This window comes from Pan troglodytes, chromosome 7 (genome assembly GCF_028858775.2).
Source record: "Pan troglodytes isolate AG18354 chromosome 7, NHGRI_mPanTro3-v2.0_pri, whole genome shotgun sequence".
NCBI classification, from domain to species: Eukaryota; Metazoa; Chordata; class Mammalia; order Primates; family Hominidae; genus Pan; species Pan troglodytes.
The window spans coordinates 132949993-132969484 of NC_072405.2; the positions used below are offsets into that span (position 1 = coordinate 132949993).

Consider the following 19492-nt stretch of genomic DNA (forward strand, 5'->3'; position numbering starts at 1 on the left):
CTATAACTGCCATTCTTCACACACTCTTGTTTAGAGGACGGTGAAGCCATTTCCTAGGTCAGATTCTCTTCCATCAAGTTGGGCACCTGTGAATTTTGCAGAGCTTTGACCACCTCGTTCCTGAGCCCTGGAGCCAGTCGCATCCTCCGACCTTCCCTCTCAGAGACAAGAGCCACAAAGGACGTGATGAGCCAATGAGGCTCCTTTCACATGGAATGCAGGGATTCCCCTATGCCTGGAATGGTGCATCCAGCCAGCACCAAGGGGGCTGAAATTTCCCCATGGGGCCCCTCAGGCTCTAGTGAACTCTTTCCAAGGAAAAATTCTTGACGTTCCATCTTCTCTCTGGAAACTCTGGCACAAATTCTGCCTGTCCCCAGTGGAGACATGCACGCCATTGTGATCTCGCAGAGTCCCATCTGGAGTTTTAAATCCCTCTTACGTGGGAGCAGAACGACTGGGCTATTCTCCCAGCCTGAGCCCTCTTCTTTGAAATTGATGGAAAATTTATATCAAATTCCAAGTTCCTCCCAAGGGCTCTTCTGTTTCCCATCAGGACTGCTCTGTCCTTATTCTCTGATTAAGGGACACGTAGCTAAGGCTTATGGGGTGCAGGTAGCCCCAACAGTAAGCCCATGTATTTCTTAGAGTCAACAACTCTTAAAACTGGAAACAACCTAAACTTAAAGATTCACAGCTGCTTCTTATTCAACAGATAAGAAAACTGAACCTCAGATTTGCTAGTCAGCTCAGGACGCTGGCACAAAATACCACAGGTGGGGGGCTTAACAGAAATTTATTTTCTCACAGTTCAGGAAGGTAAAAGCCCAAGTTTTCAACAGTCTTGGTTCCTTCTGCCGCCTCTCCCCGTGGCCTCACATGGCCTTTCCCCCATGCTCATGCATCCCTGAGGTCCCTTTTTTGTGTCCAAGTTTCCTCTTCTTGAAAGGATGTCAGTCCTACTAGATTAAGTCCTACCCTCATGGCCTCATTTTACTTTAATTACCTCTTTAAAGGGCCTATATCCAAATACAGTCATATTCTGTGGTTGGGGTGTTGGGGGGGTTAGGGCTTCAACATATGAATGGTGGTGGGGACACAACTTGGCCCATAACCCTAGGAAGCTCGTAGGTTTCCCCAGGCCATCCCACAACTGTCTGGATCTCAACATCCAAGTCTTAGAGAGACTCTCTCTCTCGCCATCAAATTGAATGTTACACCCTCTACACACTTTGTCCCCAAAACCCTATTTTGTTTTCTTCATAACCCTCATCATTTTTCACCCTGAGAAAAGCTACATGTAAGGCTTTAGAAGAAAACGCAAACTCCTTCTCATAGCCAACAAAGCCCTAATCAGACGGAGTCCCTGCTACCCTCCCCAGTATCAGCTCCATCACACTTTCCCTCTGCTGCTACCTTCCGAACATCTTGACCAGCCTTCTGTCCCTTGAAAGAACATGCCAACCTCTTTCCCACATGAGGGCCTTTGCACTTGCTGTTCCCTCAGCACAACATGCCCTTTCCTTGCACAGTTTCTTGCCATTCAAATGTAATCTTAATTATCACCCCTTCAGAAAGGCCTTCTGTGACCAGCAAACCTAAAGCCACCACCCGGTTACACGTAATTGTGCCAACACACCTGAAATTTCTGCATAGCAGTCATCACCTCCTGACAATTTCCTTGTTACTAATTTGTTTACCTGTTAATGTCCAACTCTGCCTCTCCTCTGCCCTCCACCCCACACCTAGAATGGAAGTGACAGGAGAGCAGGGGCTTTCTCTGTCTTGTTCGGAACCATATCCTCTGTGCTTCCAACTGTGCCTGGCCCCTTGTAGGTACTTTAGTACGTCTAATAATTCAGAAATATTATTTTTAAAATGATACAATACATGAATGAATGATGAGCTAGGCCAGATTTTCTCAATTGCCATACTGTTGACAGTCTGGGTGAGGGTTACACACTGCAGGTTTGTGTCCCCAAAATTAATGAGTTGAAACTCTAACCCCTAATGGGATGGTATTTGGAGGTGGGGTTTTCAGAGGTAATTAGGTTTAGATGAGATGATCATGAATGAGATTAGTCTCCCCCGTGGACACAAGGGGAAGGCAGCTGTCTACAAGCCATGAAGTAGCCCTTTCTAGACACGAAACCTGCCAGCACCCTCACTTCCCAGCCTCCAGACCATGAGAAATAAATATTGTTGTTTGAGCCACTTGTCTACAGTATTCTATGACAGCAGCCCAAACTGACTAGGACAGCTGGATTGCTCCCTGTTGTGGGCGCTGTCCTGAACTTTGTAAGATATTCAGCAGCATTCCTGGCCTCCACCCACTAGATGTCAGTGACACCCACTCCCCAGTCATGACAACAAAAATGTCTCCAAACACTGCCAAATGTCCCCTGGTGGGGGAAACATCACCTGAGTTGAGAACCATTCATGAGACTGTGAGCTCCCAGATAGTAGGAACTGTATCAGAAACCATCAGATACCTAGTATGTGCACATAATGGGTGCTCAATAAATGTTTATTGAAGAGGGAAACATTGAAGTTTCACAGTGGCTATAAAAACAGACTGGTCCAGATCCGTTCCTTCAACAGGATTTAGCCACTTACTATTTACATGACCTTAAGTAATTCACTTAACTTCTCTAAGCCTCTGCTTCCTCATTTGTTAAACAGAAATATCAAAAAATTCCTACATTGTGATCCCGCTTTCTAAACCATAAAGTATAATATAAAGGTACTATTAGTTATTTGTTGATTCCCAGGCTGTGCGTTTTTACTACCTCTTGTCAGCTCTTGCCTGAAGTAACTTCAAAACAGCATATTACCTCCTAATTACCAAGACCCTGCTTTAGTATTTACCTGGTCCCTCTTGTCTCCAGAAGTTGGGGGTACTTCCTAAATTTTGTCTCTTCTTCTTTTCTTTAATTTCAGACTCACAAACAAAGTCTCTGTCTCAAAGGACTCTTAGGAAAAGATTTTCCCTGGACAACTTTGTCACAGGGAGACCTGAGTTGTTTGTGGTGTCCCTACTTCCCAGTCTTCAGAAACAATATGTTTCACCTTAAATATTAAGCTGCATCTATGGCCTATTAATGTCCCAATCTTTCCTCAAGGAGATGCCACACAGAATTAGTCTTTTCTCTCTCGTCCAATAATGGCATCTTGTTTTTATCTCTAGCATAGCACATTTCATCGCCTCTTGTATCAGAAGAACAGATGGATCTTTACTTATAACTAGACTGTGAGCTTCTCAAGGAGAGGGTGGGATCCAAGGGTGTCAGGGTAAGAGATTATAACCTATGCCCTGCCTCCTTCTGTCACCACATCCCAGAAGGAAAAACAAATAACTATCAGAAATATAATCCCCTGGGAATCATGAAAGTACATGAAATCTGCTTTTGAGATTAGGAAAGACAAGTCATATTTCTATGAATTCTAAAACAGTACAATGCAGAGTATGCATTATTTTTAATCAAAGCAAGAAAAAAAAGCACACAGAAAGATAAACTCTGAGCGCCATCTCATGGGGAAATCCACCACTGCCCCATCAGTGCCACTCACACAGGGATGAGGGCCCTATGCAGTCCACAGTGCTGTCCACACCACTCTCAATCCGCCTCAACCCCATCCCCTTGTCAGTCTAAGTCAGGGCAGCAGCCTCAGCAGCAGCAGCAGGCAACGTCTAAGGTGAATCCTGCTGCCTGCGGTCTGGATTCCACGACACCAGGATCAACTAGGGCTCACCATGTGGCCTCTAAACCACAGAAGCCTTCACTCTAGCCTCTGTCATACGCCTTGGCCATTCCCTACAGCTGGGTCCTAGCTCCATTTCCTGCTAGAGCTTAACACTTCCCTGAACCTGAGCTTTTTGAATGAGAAACCTATAACCAAGGTAGTTCACACTGCCTTCCTCCTGGCTCAGAGCCTGTTGTGAAGAAACCAGTTGCCCCGAGCCTGAGAGTATTGCCAGCCTCCTGGACCCTCCCACTCAAGGGAGGCCTCACTTTTGGATTGGACCTCACTGCCCAAACACAAACCTGCCCAAACACACAGGAACATGTCACATCCTTTGGACACTAGGGGTCAGGCCCCTAGGCCGCTCCATGGGGCATTTGCTCCTGCCAATTAGTTTTCCCAGCCTGCTATCTTTAGCTTTCTCTCCATCCAGGGCCATGCTGTTGCAATCCCAACATGCCTCACACCTAAGCTCATATAAGTTTCAGCACATCCACCAGAGTCAAAGACCCCCCAACATGCCACACAGTGGTCCTTTAGCCAGTTCATAATGATAGATGGGGGACACAAGACCAGCAAGTCAAATTGCATCATGTAGTGTCTGATGATGCAATCTGATACATAATCGTGAATAAGGATGCTAGAGTAAAGACCACAAACTCAAACATCTATCAGAGTCAGGAATATAAGTAAATGAATGGCATGGGTCAGGTGTCAGGCAATCCAGGTTGCAGCCAACTGCCACGGGTACCCACTAGGATAGTTATTTGTATGTGTCCATTTGTCTGGGCCATGGTGCACAGACACTTGGTCAAACATTATCCTAGATATTTCTGTGATGGTATTTTCTTGGACAAGATGAACATTTAAATAAGTGGACTTTGAGGGAAGCAAATTGCTGTCCATAATGCAAGTGGACTGTGTCCAGTTAGTTAAACAAAGACTGGCCTCCACCAAGCAAGAAGAAACTCTGCCAGCAGAGGGCCTTTGGACTCTGACAGCAACTCTTCCCTGATCTGGCAGCCTACCATGTAGATTTTCACTTGCACCTCCACAATCATGTGATCATGTCAGCCAATTTCTTAAAATAAATCAATCTATATATATATATGTGTGTGTGTGTGTGTGTGTATACATACATACATATATATCTTATTGGTTCTACTTCTCTGGAAAACACTGACTTACACACCCACCTCAACAGACCAGCTATTACTATTCAGATCAACTAACTCTAGAGACCAAACGAAAACGTTTTTAGACCACTGCCAACCTCTGGGCCATCAGTTGGGATGTTTCAGCGAGAACTGAGACAAATCAAACCAGAAGCTGTTCTTAGTCAAAACTGCAGCAACTCTGCCGATCCAACTCAGGGACATCAAATCCTCCACACCACGTCTATATCTACGTTCCTTTTCTCTGCTTTCTCTAACCATAGTTCTCTCCACTCTATCCTCAGCACTAGTTCAAAAAGGAAAACAGATAGTATAATATTTATACAGACCAGGAGCATAATCATCACAATAATCCTGTAAATAGACACAAGGATCCTTCCCAGTTTACAGATAAAGAACAGGCTGAGAGATGTTCAGTAATTTCGCCAAGAAATTTCGCCAAGTAAGCAGAGGTGTGGGAGATCAGAGCCTGGACCATCTGAGACCAGAGCTCAGAGTCTACCAAGCTGGCTTGGTGAAGATCCTCTTAAAAATATTCATTTTAAGAAACTCAGCCTGGTTTGCTCATCTCCAATAAAAGAGGACGAGACAACAGCTCCTGCCACAAGCCATAGGGGCCATCAGGGTTCACCACATCATACAGGCAACACACATGTAAAACCCATTGGAGTTCTCCAGCAGAATAACAACTTTATCACCACAGTGTAACCTGAACATCCTCCACACAGCTGCAGTCAGAGCAGTAAATCGAAAACTGAAACCTGAGCCTGGCACACCCCCGTTTAAAACCTTCCTGAGACTTGGGGACCTCCTGTCTCTTGTCAGTATTTGCCCTGAGAGGCAGAGTGAGGCTGCATCTTCAGATGGGGACCAAGTAACCACACTGGAGGGGGAAGGAGGTGACACAAGGGCTGGGAAGCTGCTGAGCCAGGTGAACCATGGTATTTGGGAAGGTTTGAAGGAGAAGTGGGGGCAGCCATATTCCTACAGTGTCCTTGCTAGTTAGGAGGATGAATGTGTCCTGGCTTCTCTCTGCCCTACCCAACTCGCATGTGTGACGTGCCATCAGGTCTTCCCAGGGAGATAGAGCCACTAAGCTTCCCCTTGCATTTTCCTCAAGTGCAGGTAAAGAGGGGTTCTCTACCTCTCCATGGATTTTTTTTTTTCTGACTGTAGTTGAAAGGGTTACTCTCGCCCAAGCCGTTTCTCAACCTGGCCTCACAGGGGACATCAAGAGGCCTCCAGGCTGGCTTCAGAGTGATTTTTGGCAAAAGGAGGACTAAGAGAGGCCAGGCTTTCTGCCAAATTCTGTTCTTGTGAAAAATCAGTTAGCCCATTCTGACCAGACATATAAAATAGCCTGTAATAAATGTCTCCTGAAAATGTTGGGGGAACTTTTCCATCTCTACATACTAAGGTTATAAGAGAGTCATTGAAGCACAGAATTAGTCATGCAAGCTGTGGAAACCAAATATCTAATCAAGCCACAAAAAAAAGGAAAGAAAAGAAATGCCTTAAAGCTCTGTTCTCTTCGTCTATGTTCCCTTCTGGTTGTTGCAAAGGTCAAAGATTACTTTCATAAATCTGTTTGATATGTTGAGATGAGACGGCTGCAGAATCTAATTGCTTGGAAAAGATAATTTGGTGGATACAGTCAGTAGCAAGTACAGCCTACATTATACAATTAATTTCACCCCCAGAGGGATACCTGGGAATCAGAATGTGGGCGCTAAAGTGGCTCCAAATTCTTTGAAACAGGAGACCAGGTGCCTTGAGGTGAAGTAACTTATTTAGGAGAGCATGGCCAGCTATGAGCGAAATGAGGTATCCACACTCTAGGGCCATTTTTATCATCCATACATTAGCAATCTTCAAACTGAGCTACATCCTCATAAAGACCTCCCTAGGCATATGTGGGCACAAATATAATGAGTTCCAAATCTACAATTATCAAAGGTGCATTATTTTATAAAATTAATCTGTGTGAGAAAGTACCTTAAGCCAACAAGCCGGGTCCCTTCTCCCTTCTTTCATTCTGCAAAAAACAAAACAAAACAAAACAAAAAAAACTCAGCCATATAAGTATGTAGCAAGCCCAAGGTGCCAAAGAGACAATTCAAAATTTTGATATCTGCAGAGCATTCATTAATAAGCAAATATAGTCCTCACCCATGTTTATTATGAAGAAAAGCATTTCCAATAAAAATATTTTACTTTCATGACTTGTAATTGTTTATTAAAATGTACAGTATATACACATGTTATTTTGAATAATTTTAATGATAGCTCAATCCAGAAGAAATTTGTTTTACAACTTGAAGCCTTGGAGTCACAGGAAACAATTTTTGTTTCAACTTTTAAACATATTTTCTTTTTCAGAAATGTTTCATAGGTTGATCAACAGAAGACCCTCCAAACATAAAAATACATTACAATAAGAGAAAACTCTGTCATGGGCATAAAGTAGAAATATGATTTTCATGGTTTCAAAAACATGTAATGTAGATTTCCTACTATTAAATAAAAACCCATTCATGTGATTTTTTAAAAATTAGATAGTGAATGTCAAGTGACTATGACATCTTTATGCCACTAGATTAATGTTGAAGAGTGATGCATTATTTTATATTAAAACATTCAATATTTATAACATATGAGACATTTCATCCTTTGATACTATTTAAATTTATGAAGAAAAAATGCATAAGTCAATGTAAGAAACACGTAAGGGAGTACGTAATTTTTCATAATACATTTAGGTTATATAGAAGCAAGAACTTTGAGGACCAGTGCCTCTTACTTTCTTTTTGGATGAACAATAGAATTGATGATCAAGAAAAAACAGTTCTGTACTTGGAACTCTCACCTGCTATTGGGCCAGTATGTTAGTCCGAGTAGTGTGTTAGTAAGCAGAGACTGCCTAGATGCTCAGCAAACCCATTTCTTCTTCCTGGAAACACTGTTAACATTTCCAACACTCTGCATTTGGATGAGGCCATGTGATTGGTTTTAGCCCAAGGAAGGTGAAAAAAAGTGATGTGTCCTTCCAGGCCAAAGTGGTTAAGAACAATATCGATATACCTTCTCCATGCTTCTGTCTTCTCATCTGTCAGCTGATGACACCAGAGCAAACTTGAAACAATGTGTTAAACATGGTGGAGCACAAGGTAGATGGATTCCTGAGTAACCGCCTGGAGGAGCTGCCCGGAAGAACCTCCTGACAAAGAATAACTGCAATAAAATTGACATAGGCAAGAAATACGTGTATATATGTGCATGTGTGTGTGTGTGTACATGAAACCATTAATTATCCTCACTTACACATCTACTAATATCCTAACTATGATTTGATTCAGAAGTGTGCCCTTGCTACATTGGAAGGTGTCCTCTTATCACACATGGATGGCTTCATTTAAACCACCACTTCCATTTTGATCAGTCTGAATTTCAAAGGAACATCAAAACCATGGCTGTAATTAATTCAGTTAACTTGTATATTGTCCAAACTGGTTCTACTTAAGTAATCAAACATTCATTTTAGTTTATAACGAAATCTTAAGCTTTGTTCTTTGAAGACTCCAAACATGATGACGGGAAGTGTTGTGATCTCTAAACCCCATGAAGTCTAATCCAGGTATTCATCTTTTTAACATTAAATTATTGAGGCAAATCTATGCAGATTGTATTCACAGTGTGACAGTAGTAGTATTCTCTCTGCCTACAACATAAAATCCAAACATTTTAGCATGGTGTGATGGTTAATTTCATGTGTCACCTTGAATGAGCCATAAAATGCCCAGATATCTGATGAAATATTATTTCTGGAGGTGTCTATGAGGGTGTTTCTGGAAGAGATTAGCATCTGAATTGGTGAACTGGGAAAAAGCAGATGGCTTTTCCCAGTGTGGATGTGGGCATCACCGAATCATTTGAGAGTCTCAATAGAACAAAAAGGCAGAGGAAGGCTGGACCTACTCTCCGCCTGACTGTTGAGCAGGAACATCGATCTCCTCCTGCCTTAGGTGCCCCTGGCTCTCAGGCCCTCAGACCCAGGCTGGAATCTACACCATCAAATCTCTGGCTCTCAGGCCTGCAAACTACACCACCAGCTTTCCTGGGTCTCCAGTTTATAGGCAGTAGATCATGGGACTCCCAGCCTCCCTAATCATGTGAGCCAATACCTTATAATTTATCTCATAGATAGATAGATATACAGATATTTACTATTTGTTCTGTTTCTCTGGAGAACCTTCACTAATACATGTGACACTCAAGATTCTTTACAATCTGATCCCAATGTGCCTTTCCAGCATTGATTTCTCAAGACTACATTTATGCTCCTTGTATTCCAGCAAAAATTAAATTTTGCTATTTTATTACCTTCAGTATAACTATGATTGTTAGGCAACATTTCTAATGATCCTAAAACCATTATGCCAAGCATATTAGTATTTCCCAAACTAATATTATAGGAAAGCTTTCAGGAAATACTAGTTCCAGGAAAAAAAAAAAAAAAAAAAACTTCTTTCCTGCTCATGTAAATTGGTTTGCTTATTTAACACAATTAAATAGATGTCAGTTTGCCTTTAAAAAAAGTTATCAATATGTTAATATTTAATCAAAATCTCTGGCATTTCCCCAAACTTATTGCTTTTAGGGTCTTTTTTCCCATATTGACATCCGCAGAGCACAGCTTGATTTCTCAGCAGCTTCTGAGCCGCCCCAGGACACCTTCTCTCCAGGCCCGTCTTCATGCTGTTCCTTTTTGGGCAAATGCCCCTCCATTCTCTCAACCTCTGTCTCCATGGGTCTGGGGCTAAAGCTTCCCCAGCCTTCAAGGTTCAACTCTCTACCTCTCCCGTACAGCTTTCCTTGGAGTCCCCACCCCTCTGCTCGGCTTCCCACTGCTTCTCCATTAGTGTCCTCCTCACATTCTACCTTGTTTAACTCTACCATTCACCTTTTACCTCCCTCACTAACTGGTAAGGTCTTTAAAGCAAAAACCAAATATTAGTTCTTTGTCAGTGTGCTGGCATACAACATTATGACACAGTATATGCTCAATAATTTTATTTGCTGTAATGATTGACACTTCAAAGCATAAATCAACCAAGCTGAACTTCTAGTGATCTAACACATATGGTTTGGCTTTTGCACTTATTGAGTGACCCTAAAAGTTTGCAATATTCAATATAGACTGGTATGCCATGTCAAGGCCAAGTTTCCTTAAGCAATCACTGGCAAGTGATGCCGTGGGATATAGGTGAAAAAATAATGTCATTGCCTCATTATTTTAGCTTAATATATTTCTGGCTAAGAAGTAATTTCATGAGTCACCAACTTCTTTTCTATGGCACCAGTAGCTATCTTACACAATGTAATAATGAAAAACTGTCATTTGAAGCAGCAACAAAGGAAAGATCAAGTTCTGACCCACGCTGAGGTTTTGGAACAGTTGGGCTTTCTGCAAGCCAGGTTGACATGGTGGGGAATGTTTGTTCTGGCCCTGACTACCAAGTCTTCAAAAAGAAGAGCTCACATTTTCCCCTGCCCTTCAATCAGGATAATGGTTTAACAGCCGTTCTAATTCAATAACCCAGTTGGTATTTATTGAGCCCAGCACAATCACCTGTGTTTGCCAGTTGCTTTTAAGAAAGGTAGTTCCAAAAAAAAAAATAGTAATATGAAGAGATATGCAAAAGGCCCCTGGGGCAAAGTCTGCTATTTGTCTATAATACCCTTGTTCCTGTTCCTTACTGGAAACAACACTCCAATTTTATTGGGGGCAGGAATGCACTCAGCTAAAATTCCAGGTTTCCTCATCTCCTTCTTAATTAGACATAGCCATGAGACAAATGTTGGCCAATGATGGGTAGCAGAGCATGAGGGCCTTCCAGGAGGATTACTTAAAAAGAGCAGACTCAGCCAGGAAGGTTCATTCCTTTTGCCCTTCTTCCCATCCTCTGTCATGTTACCTGAGATGCTGCTCTAATAGTTGGAGCTCTGACAGCAGTCTTGAGCCATGAAGTAATCTTGAGATGGAAGCCCTGAAGCAGAAAGATAGAAGGAGGCTGGCTTCTTAATGATCCTATAAGGCTATGCCTACTCCGGCTTTCTTTTACATAAGAAGATTTAAAATAAATTGTTGCTTAAAGGTTTCTATTATAAAAAGTCTGTCTTAGTCTATCCAAGCTGCTGTAACAAAATACCACAGACTGGGTGGCTTAAGCAACAGAAGGCTAGAAATCTAAGGGCAGGGTGCCGGGATGGCCAGGTGCTCACAAGGGCCCCATTTTCCTGCCATGCAAAGAGCTGCCTCCTCACTGTGTCCTCACATAGCAGAAAGAGAAAACAGATCTCTCCTCTCTATGCCTCTTCTTTTTTTTTTTTTTTTTTTTTGAGAGGGACTCTTGCTCTGTCGCCAGGCTGGAGTGCAGTGGCACAATCTCGGCTCACTGCAACGCCACCTCCTGGGCTCAAGCAATTCTCCTGCCTCAGCCTCCCGAGCAGCTGGGACTACAGGCGCACGCCACCACGCCCGGCTAATTTTTTTTTTTTTTTGTATTTTAGTAGAGACAGGGTTTCACCATGTTGCCTAGGCTGGTCTCGAACTCCTGAGCTCAGGTAATCTGCCCACCTCGGCCCCTCAAAGTGCTAGGATTACAGGCTTGAGCCACTTGTGCCCGGCCTCTTTTCTTCTTCTTGTAAGGCCACCAATACTAATAGATTAAGAGCCCACGCTTATGACCTCATTTAACCTTAATTATCTCCTAAAAGCCCTATCTCCAAATACAATCACATTAGGGTTAGAGCTTCCACATGAATCTGGGGGCAAACAAAATTCAGTCTGCTTCAGAGCCCATCCACGTCAGAACCTGGCAGGTTTATGGTCCACGCATTAAAGTAAATCTCCGACAAATACTGTCTGTCCAGAAAGTTAACTCAATGCTCTCTGTGCACATTAAAGTAAATCTTAGACAAATACTGTCTTGTCCAGAAAGTTAACTCAATGCTCCTTGTGCATTCTGTCTACTTACAATTGTTCTTTTCCCTTGTTCTGGGGTTGCTCATTTCTCCCCCTAACTGCATCATACCCCTTCATTTAGGCAACCACCTAGATTTACCTGCTTGCTTCTAGATTCCAGTCTCCTAGATGTCAGCCTTATTCACAGTTCTTCTCTCTACATGCTGCCATGTGTTTGGAATCTCCTGATATCTCAGATGAGAAAAACTGTCTAACATAGCCTCTAACACTGCACAAACCCTACTGGCAAAGCTGGAACTGTGGCCTAAATACCGCTCTAAAGGGAAAAAAATCTAGATGTCTGTGGATAGACAGGTAGATGCCAAGGCTTCCACATACAATTGTACGAGTTGTGCACTGCACCATTCTAAGTGGTGCCATTCACATCATAAGTGAACACTCATCTCACTCATCTATGCATGATCTATGCTGTATAAGTAGCCTGGTACCCACTGCTAAGCAGTCAGAAGTCAGAGTGCAAATAGCTGTGCTGCTGGGCCCTCTGGACCACTGAGAAAGGAGGAAAAGAGAGCAGAGATGAATTATCAATGTCTACCATGGGAGCACTGATAACTGAGAATGGGAGGAGTGAATATAATCAGCATGCAGGTATGAACAGTTGTAAGATAGGATATGGAAGAAAATCATTGTCATTCTTACTGATAATAACAATTGTGTGTCATTATCATAGCACATTCATCTAAGTTTTCTCACTTAACACTCACAATCTCCTTTATAGAAATTATTATTAATATAATTTAATAGATGAGGAAATGAAGACTCATAGTTAGATGACTTTCCTAAAATTTATTGGCCCAGAAGAGGAAGAGCAGTGCTTAAACCCAGGGTTTCCTTTTCCCCGACTGTGTTCTCTCTATCATGTGCTCACACATTGATGGTTTGGGAGCTAAGTATATTCTCATCCTCATTTTATTCTTAAGGAAAATAGAAAAACAGTTAGTTTCATGCATTTGTCCAAGGAAAATGGGAGAATCTGAACTCTGAGCCAAAATCTGACTCTGGATCCTGGGCTTGTTTCACCACCAGCATGTTACATTTCTCAAAGCATCCTTGCCCACTTGATCTTCTGCTAATACACTTGACCCCAATCCCAGTGCTGCTTTTTTTTTTCCACTATGGAAAGAGCATCCTAAAAACAGTTGAACTATAAAGAACACAGGAGCCTAGTACAGATGAGAAATGTGATTTAGACACATATTCAGAGCCCACCAGCCCACCTTCCATTCTCAGCTGGCTAGCCATGTTTGCTGGGTGTGCACTGGCTGCTCAGCACAACTGCGGGCATAGATCCATGCCACTGAGAAAAACACTCTACCAGGGAGACCAGAGCCAATCAGTGCAGTCTGGAGCCAACTTTAATTAGCCAATAAATGCTGCCTGGAGGACCATGTTGCAACCAACTTGTAAGACATCCAGTTCAGGGGAAAAGAGGGCAGAGAGGGATTATCAATGCCTGCTATGGGGGCATTGATCATTGAGAATGGGGAGGGGTGGGTATTGTTAGCCTACAGGCTTGATGACCCAAGTACATAAGGATGGAATGATTTCTAAGGCACACAAACTAAAAGCAGAGTGCAAGACTCAGGACTATCTCTAGGAAGGGTTGGACAATTACACTGTAACCAGGAAATCACTCCCTTCTTCTCTCCTCTGTCTTCTCCCTATACCTCCAAACAGTCACAGACTTACACACACACACACACACACACACACTCCTATGAAGCCAGGTCAAATGGAGGTTAGGAAGACATCAAAGAACAAACAACATAACACAATGGTTATGTGTAGGAGGAGATGTGTTTGAGTAGGAAACTAGGGTGGTCCTGCCAGCTTTGCCTTTGTTAGGAGCTTATTAGAGGAAGATAATTTTAGAACTGAAACATTGATATTTGACTTGACAGAGATAGAATCTGGGGTAGGCCAGGAGAGCAAGATCAGACTTTGAGATCTAAGAAGCGCCTGAAGATTGAACAGCAGGGTCAGAGCTATCACTCACAAACAGCACTAATTGCTCCAGTCAAAATTTTACCACTTTCACTTAACATGTGCTTACAAGGCTGAGGCAAGTACCCAGACCACATATCTGGGTAAGGACAGAGGACAAGCAAAGGGGGCGTCAGAAAAAAAAATGTGGGAAATGCTTTTCCCAGATCAGTTTTTGTGTTTGTTTGTTTGGTTGGTTGGTTGGCTGGTTTGGTTTGGTTTGGTTTGGTTTGGTTTGGTTTGGTTTGGTTTGATTTGGTTTTTTTGGTCCAGGTTTCTGTCTTAGCAGTTCTTGTCTTGGGAACATGGCCTTTGACACCAGAGACTTTTGAAAATTCATAGTCCAACTTCACTTACCCACCAACCATCCCCAGCAGAAAAATGAGGTCCAGAAAGGTGGTGTGACTTGTCCAAGGAGATACCAGCAATTCATGTCAGAGCCACAAGCAGAGAACTTAAGTTATATGTGTAGAAGCCTATCTTTTAAATACTTGCAGAAGCCTCCCTTTTCAATACTTCTTTTTTTTTGAGAGGGAGTCTTGCTCTTGTCGCCCAGGCTGGAGTGCAGTGGTGCGATCTTGGCTCACTGCAACCTCCGCCTCCAAGGTTCAAGCAATTCTCTTGCCTCAGCCTCCCGAGTAGCTGGGATTACAGGTGCCTGCCACCATGCTTGGCTAATTTTTGTATTTTTAGTAGAGATGGGGTTTCGCCATGTTGGCCAGGCTGGTCTCGAACTCCTGACCTTGTGATCCTCCCGCCTTGGCCTCCCAAAGTGCTGGGATTACAGGCGTGAGCCACCACGCCCACCCAATACTTTAAAAATACTAGCGTGAAAGCCACCACTTTTCTCCTGACAGCTGCCACCTGCCACCCAGAGTCACCATCCAGCTTCTCAAGACGGCTCGGCATGTGTGGAGTCTCCTGGGGACCAGTGTATCAGACAGGATTAGGTTTGGCTGCGTGTAACAGAGAAGTTAAAGTAAGTGTGCATATTGCTCACTAATGAAAAAGAAGTCAACAGTACATAGTCTAGGGATGGCATATAAGGAACACAAAGTTGTCTGGGACTCAGGCTCCTACTATTGTGCCAGACTACCAAATCTGGAGGGTAGCTCAGGTTATCATCATCCAAGATGCTCTGCTAGAGCTCCAACCTACACATATGGCAGTAGAGGGGAGGTAAAGTTTAAAAATAAAAAAAGGTATACTTCTTCCTTTTAAGAACACTTCCTGTGTTCACTCACAACTCTTATCTCATTGGTCAAAACTGAAGTCAATCAAAAGCTCCCATCCCAATTGCAAAGGCAAATGGGGGAGGTAGTCATTTAATTATTGTCAATATGCCATCTCCTTAATAATGAGAGGAAAACAAAGCTAGAGAAACAATGCGATTTCTGCCATACCCAGGGCCAGTCTCCAGGTGACAGGAAATGGAAAAGAGAAGACAAATGAGTAAGTCAGAGAAGACTCATGCCCTGATGGCATTTGAAGCCAGAAGACCATGAGTTAGCACAAAGGAGAAAGGAGAGAGTTTTGCACGAAGGCATTCTCATAGGCAAAGGCCTAAAGGAGGGGATATTAAAAGCTAATATAATAGGAGAAAGAGTTACTGGGCCAATGGTGATGGAGAACAGCCTAGGGAACCAGGTATACAGGTAGAATGGGAGAGGCGTTTGATCACCTATCAAGACCTAATCTCTTAGTTTTTTGCATCATTTCAACATTTATTGTGTGCCTACTTTGTGACAAAAGCTACATCTACTTGAGTAAGAAAGAATGAAATAAACCAGGTGTGGTGGCTCATGCCTATTAATCCCAGGACTTTGGGAGGCCGAGGCGGGAAGATCACCTGAGGCCAGGAGTTCAAGACCAGCCTGGCCAACATGGTGAAACCCCATCTCTACTGAAAATACAAAAATTAGCCAGGTGTGGTGGCAGGCACATGTAATCTCAGCTATTAGGAGGCTGAGGCAGAAGAATTGCTTGAACCTGGGAGGCCGAGGTTGCAGTGAGCCAAGATCATGCCATTGCACTCCAGCCTGGGAGACAAGAGCGAAACTCCATCCCCCGCCCCCAAAAAAAAGGAAAGAAAAAAGAAAGAATGAAATAGCCACTAAACTCATGAACCTTAGACTCCAGAAGAAAAATAAAACACATAAACAAACCATTGCAGTGAAGAGTGATGGAGATGATCCTAAAGTTCCATGCTAGGGAGGCACCAAGAAGAGGCACTTAACACACACTTAGAAGGTCAAGGAAAGCAGAGGCCACCTGTAGAAAATGCTAGGGATAAAAAAAAGCCATTAGCACAGGGTTAAGGAAGAGGCTCTGTGTCTGCTTTGCCAGGTTCAAATCCTAGCTCCACTTCTTAAGAGCTGTGTATCCTGATAAGTCATTTATTATCTCTGCACCCCAACCTTCTGATCTATAAGGTAGGGATCCTAATGGTGATAGTGGCACCTATTTGCTAGGATTGCTAAAAAGATCAAAGGAGATACTCCACATGAAGTCCTTAGCATGGATCTGGCATCAAAATAAGTGCTCAGTATAGATGAGCTGTTAATAAGAAGATTATTACCAATGCTAAGAGCTAAGAATAAGTAGGAACTTGTGGAAAATAAGAAAAAAAGAAATCCAAACAGAAGAAACAACTTCTTCAAAAGGCCCAAGTCACAGAGAATCAGAAGGGGCACAGGTGGGGAATCTGAGAGAGGAAGCTGAGGAGGTGAGCATAACAGGTCATGCAGAGAGTTTCGGGCCAGGTAAAGGCATCTGGATTTTAACCAAGAGCAATATAGGGCATTATTAGAGCAGGGAAGCTGACATAATCAGGCTTCCAGCTTAGAAAGATCACTCTCACTACCACAGCGTGAATACATTGACTAGAGGCAACCTGGAAGGCCAGGTGCTGATCAGGAGACAGTCATGGTAATCCTGATGGCAGATATTGCACCAGACATAATTATTAATAAAAGCTACTTTTATTCTTTAAAATGTCCTTATTTGGAAGATAAATTATGGAACCACTGAATAACATCCCATATATACAACCCTATTAGGACAACAGGCAGAAAACTGGGACTCTTCCACCAGCCAAATCAAGCCATATAGTCACTCATCTTTCTGACACACACACATACAAGAATCCCCTATCCACAATGGCAAGTAGTCTCACTGGGACTGTCAGTGCAAGTGCCAGACGGTGAACACATGATTCAAGGTAGGATGGCTGAACTCAGGTCTTTGAACTTGACCAGAAATGACAGAAAAACCCTAAACACCAGAAAGAGCACATTCAGTCCAGCATCTTCTCCCAGTTATACCATCAAAGCATCCTGATTCCTAAACTCATGGCACCATTGTTGTTTCTGTTCCTTTATAAACCTACTTCTCCCCTCCCACCAATTCTGTGAGCTACCTGATGCCATTGCAATATATTCCTTTTGTGCTGTTAAAAATCCTAATTGATAGAATTATAATCAGCTTTAAAACACATAATTCCGACTCTAAATTCTACCTCTGACATTGACTAACTCTGTGTCTTTGGCCTTAGTTTTCTCATCTATAAAAATAATATAATGCATACTGTCTTAATCTGTTTTGTGTTACTATAACAGAAAAACACAGACTGCTTGATTTATTTTTTAAAAAGAAATTTATTTCTTACTCTTCAGGAGGCTGGGAAGTCCAAGGTCAAGGAGCCACATCTGGCAAAGGCCTTCTTGCTGCATCACCCATGGCAGGAAATAAAAGGGCAAGAGAGGGCAGGAGAGCAAGATATCACACTTGGAGTCACAGGCCCCTTTATAATCAGCATTAACCCATTTATGAAGATGGAGCATGAACACCTCCCATTAGGCCCCACCTCCCAATACTGTTGCACTGAGGATTAAGTTTCCAACACATGCTTTTGGGAGGATATATTAAACCATAGCATATACCTTATAACATTGTTTTAGAAATAAATGAGATGATATATGTCAAGCACCTGGCTCAGTACCTGCTTCAAGAGTAAGCCATCAGCTAATATTAATTTTTTTTCAATCTTGCTTTCAGTTAATATTATGTAGATTTGGTTTTGATATTTCAAACCAGTATTTAGAAAAAGGGTAATCATTGGAATATCTTTATTTATTTTATTTATTTTTAAGGCAGAGTCTCACTCTGTTGCCCAGGCTGGAGTGCACTGGCACGGTCTTGGCTCACTGCAACCTTGGCCTCTCAGGTTCAAGCAATTCTCCTGCCTCAGCCTCCCAAGTAGCTGGGATTACAGGTGTCCACCACCACACTTGGCTAATTTTTTTTATTTTTAGTAGAGATGGGGTTTCACCTTGTTGGCCAGGTTTATCTCGATCTCCTGACCTCAAGTGATCCACCTGTCTCAGCCTCCCAAAATGCTGGGATTACAAGCATGAGCCACTGCACCTGGCTGGAGTTAAGCCAAGATGCATCATGAGGTCCAACTGAGATTCATTTGTACTCCTGAAAAAGTATAAGGAAAATAATAGGTGAATAGAATATTAAGTGTAATGTCTCTTTCAGTAAGAATAGTCTAGGTTGTGCTGCAGTAACAAACAATCCCAAAATCTCAGTGGCTTTTAACAACAAATGTTTATTTCTTGCTCACACTACATTTTCATTCTGAGTTGGGAGGGTGCTTGGCTCCTGTGCATCCTCACCTAGTGTGTCAGCCAGGGAAACAGAACTCATGGGGTATATACATAGAAAGAGATTTCTTTTAAGGAATTGGTTCACATGGTTGTGAAGCTGAGAAGTCTCAAATCTGTAGGACACACCAGCAGGCTGGAAATTCATGCAGGGATTCTATCTTGCAATCTTGATAAGAATTTTTTTCTCTTTGGGAAACTTTGGTCTTTGTTCTTAAAGCCTTCAACTGATTAGATGAGGCCTATCCACGTTACGGAGTATCGCGTGCTCAAATTTTACTGATTTAAATGTTAATCTTATCTAAAAGTACCTTCACAGCAACATCTGGACTGGTTCTTGACCAAACAACTGGACCCAATAGCCTAGCCAAGTTGACATAAAATTAACCGTCACACCCCAGCTAAAGAATCAACTACCATCTCAAATGTTGCCTGTCATTGTGACAAAGGGGAAAAGAACATGGCAAATCACACTGGCTCTTAACATTTCCTCCCAGAACTGATACATTTCACTTTCACTCACAGTTCATTGACCACAGCAAGTCATACAGCCTAATATTAATGAGGTCAAAAAGTACAGTCTTAGCATGGGCCCAGAATAGAGCCAAAATATGAATGGCCTTAATGAATACCATAGTGTCATAATCTCATTTTAATTTTTAAAAATCATGCCATCTCCCTTAGTCCTTCCCTTTTTTACTGTGTTGGCTGAAGCGTTCTGTGTTCATAGTACACAGAGATTCCCCTGAAGGAAGATGGGACAAGGGAGAGCCATTGATAGAAACATCTCTCATTAGGCTTCTTACCACAGGGCTCTCAGCCTCTGAGAGTCTAATCAGAGAGGGGCCCATGAGGTTTTGAATTGTCCACTGTGAAAA

At 42.6% G+C, this 19492-nt stretch overlaps 1 long non-coding RNA gene across 4 annotated transcripts in view; it reads right to left on the minus strand.

Moving 5' to 3' along the window:
- LOC107976429 (uncharacterized) overlaps positions 1-19492 on the minus strand; it is a 329587-nt gene that overhangs the window by 209527 nt on the left and 100568 nt on the right. The window contains exon 5 of one of the 4 annotated variants that reach the window (XR_008536823.2): positions 14680-17672. The exons of the other annotated variants lie outside the window; for them this stretch is intronic. This is a non-coding gene — a long non-coding RNA (uncharacterized LOC107976429). Of the gene's footprint in view, positions 1-14679; positions 17673-19492 lie in introns of those variants that run through there. 4 annotated transcript variants of the gene reach the window in all.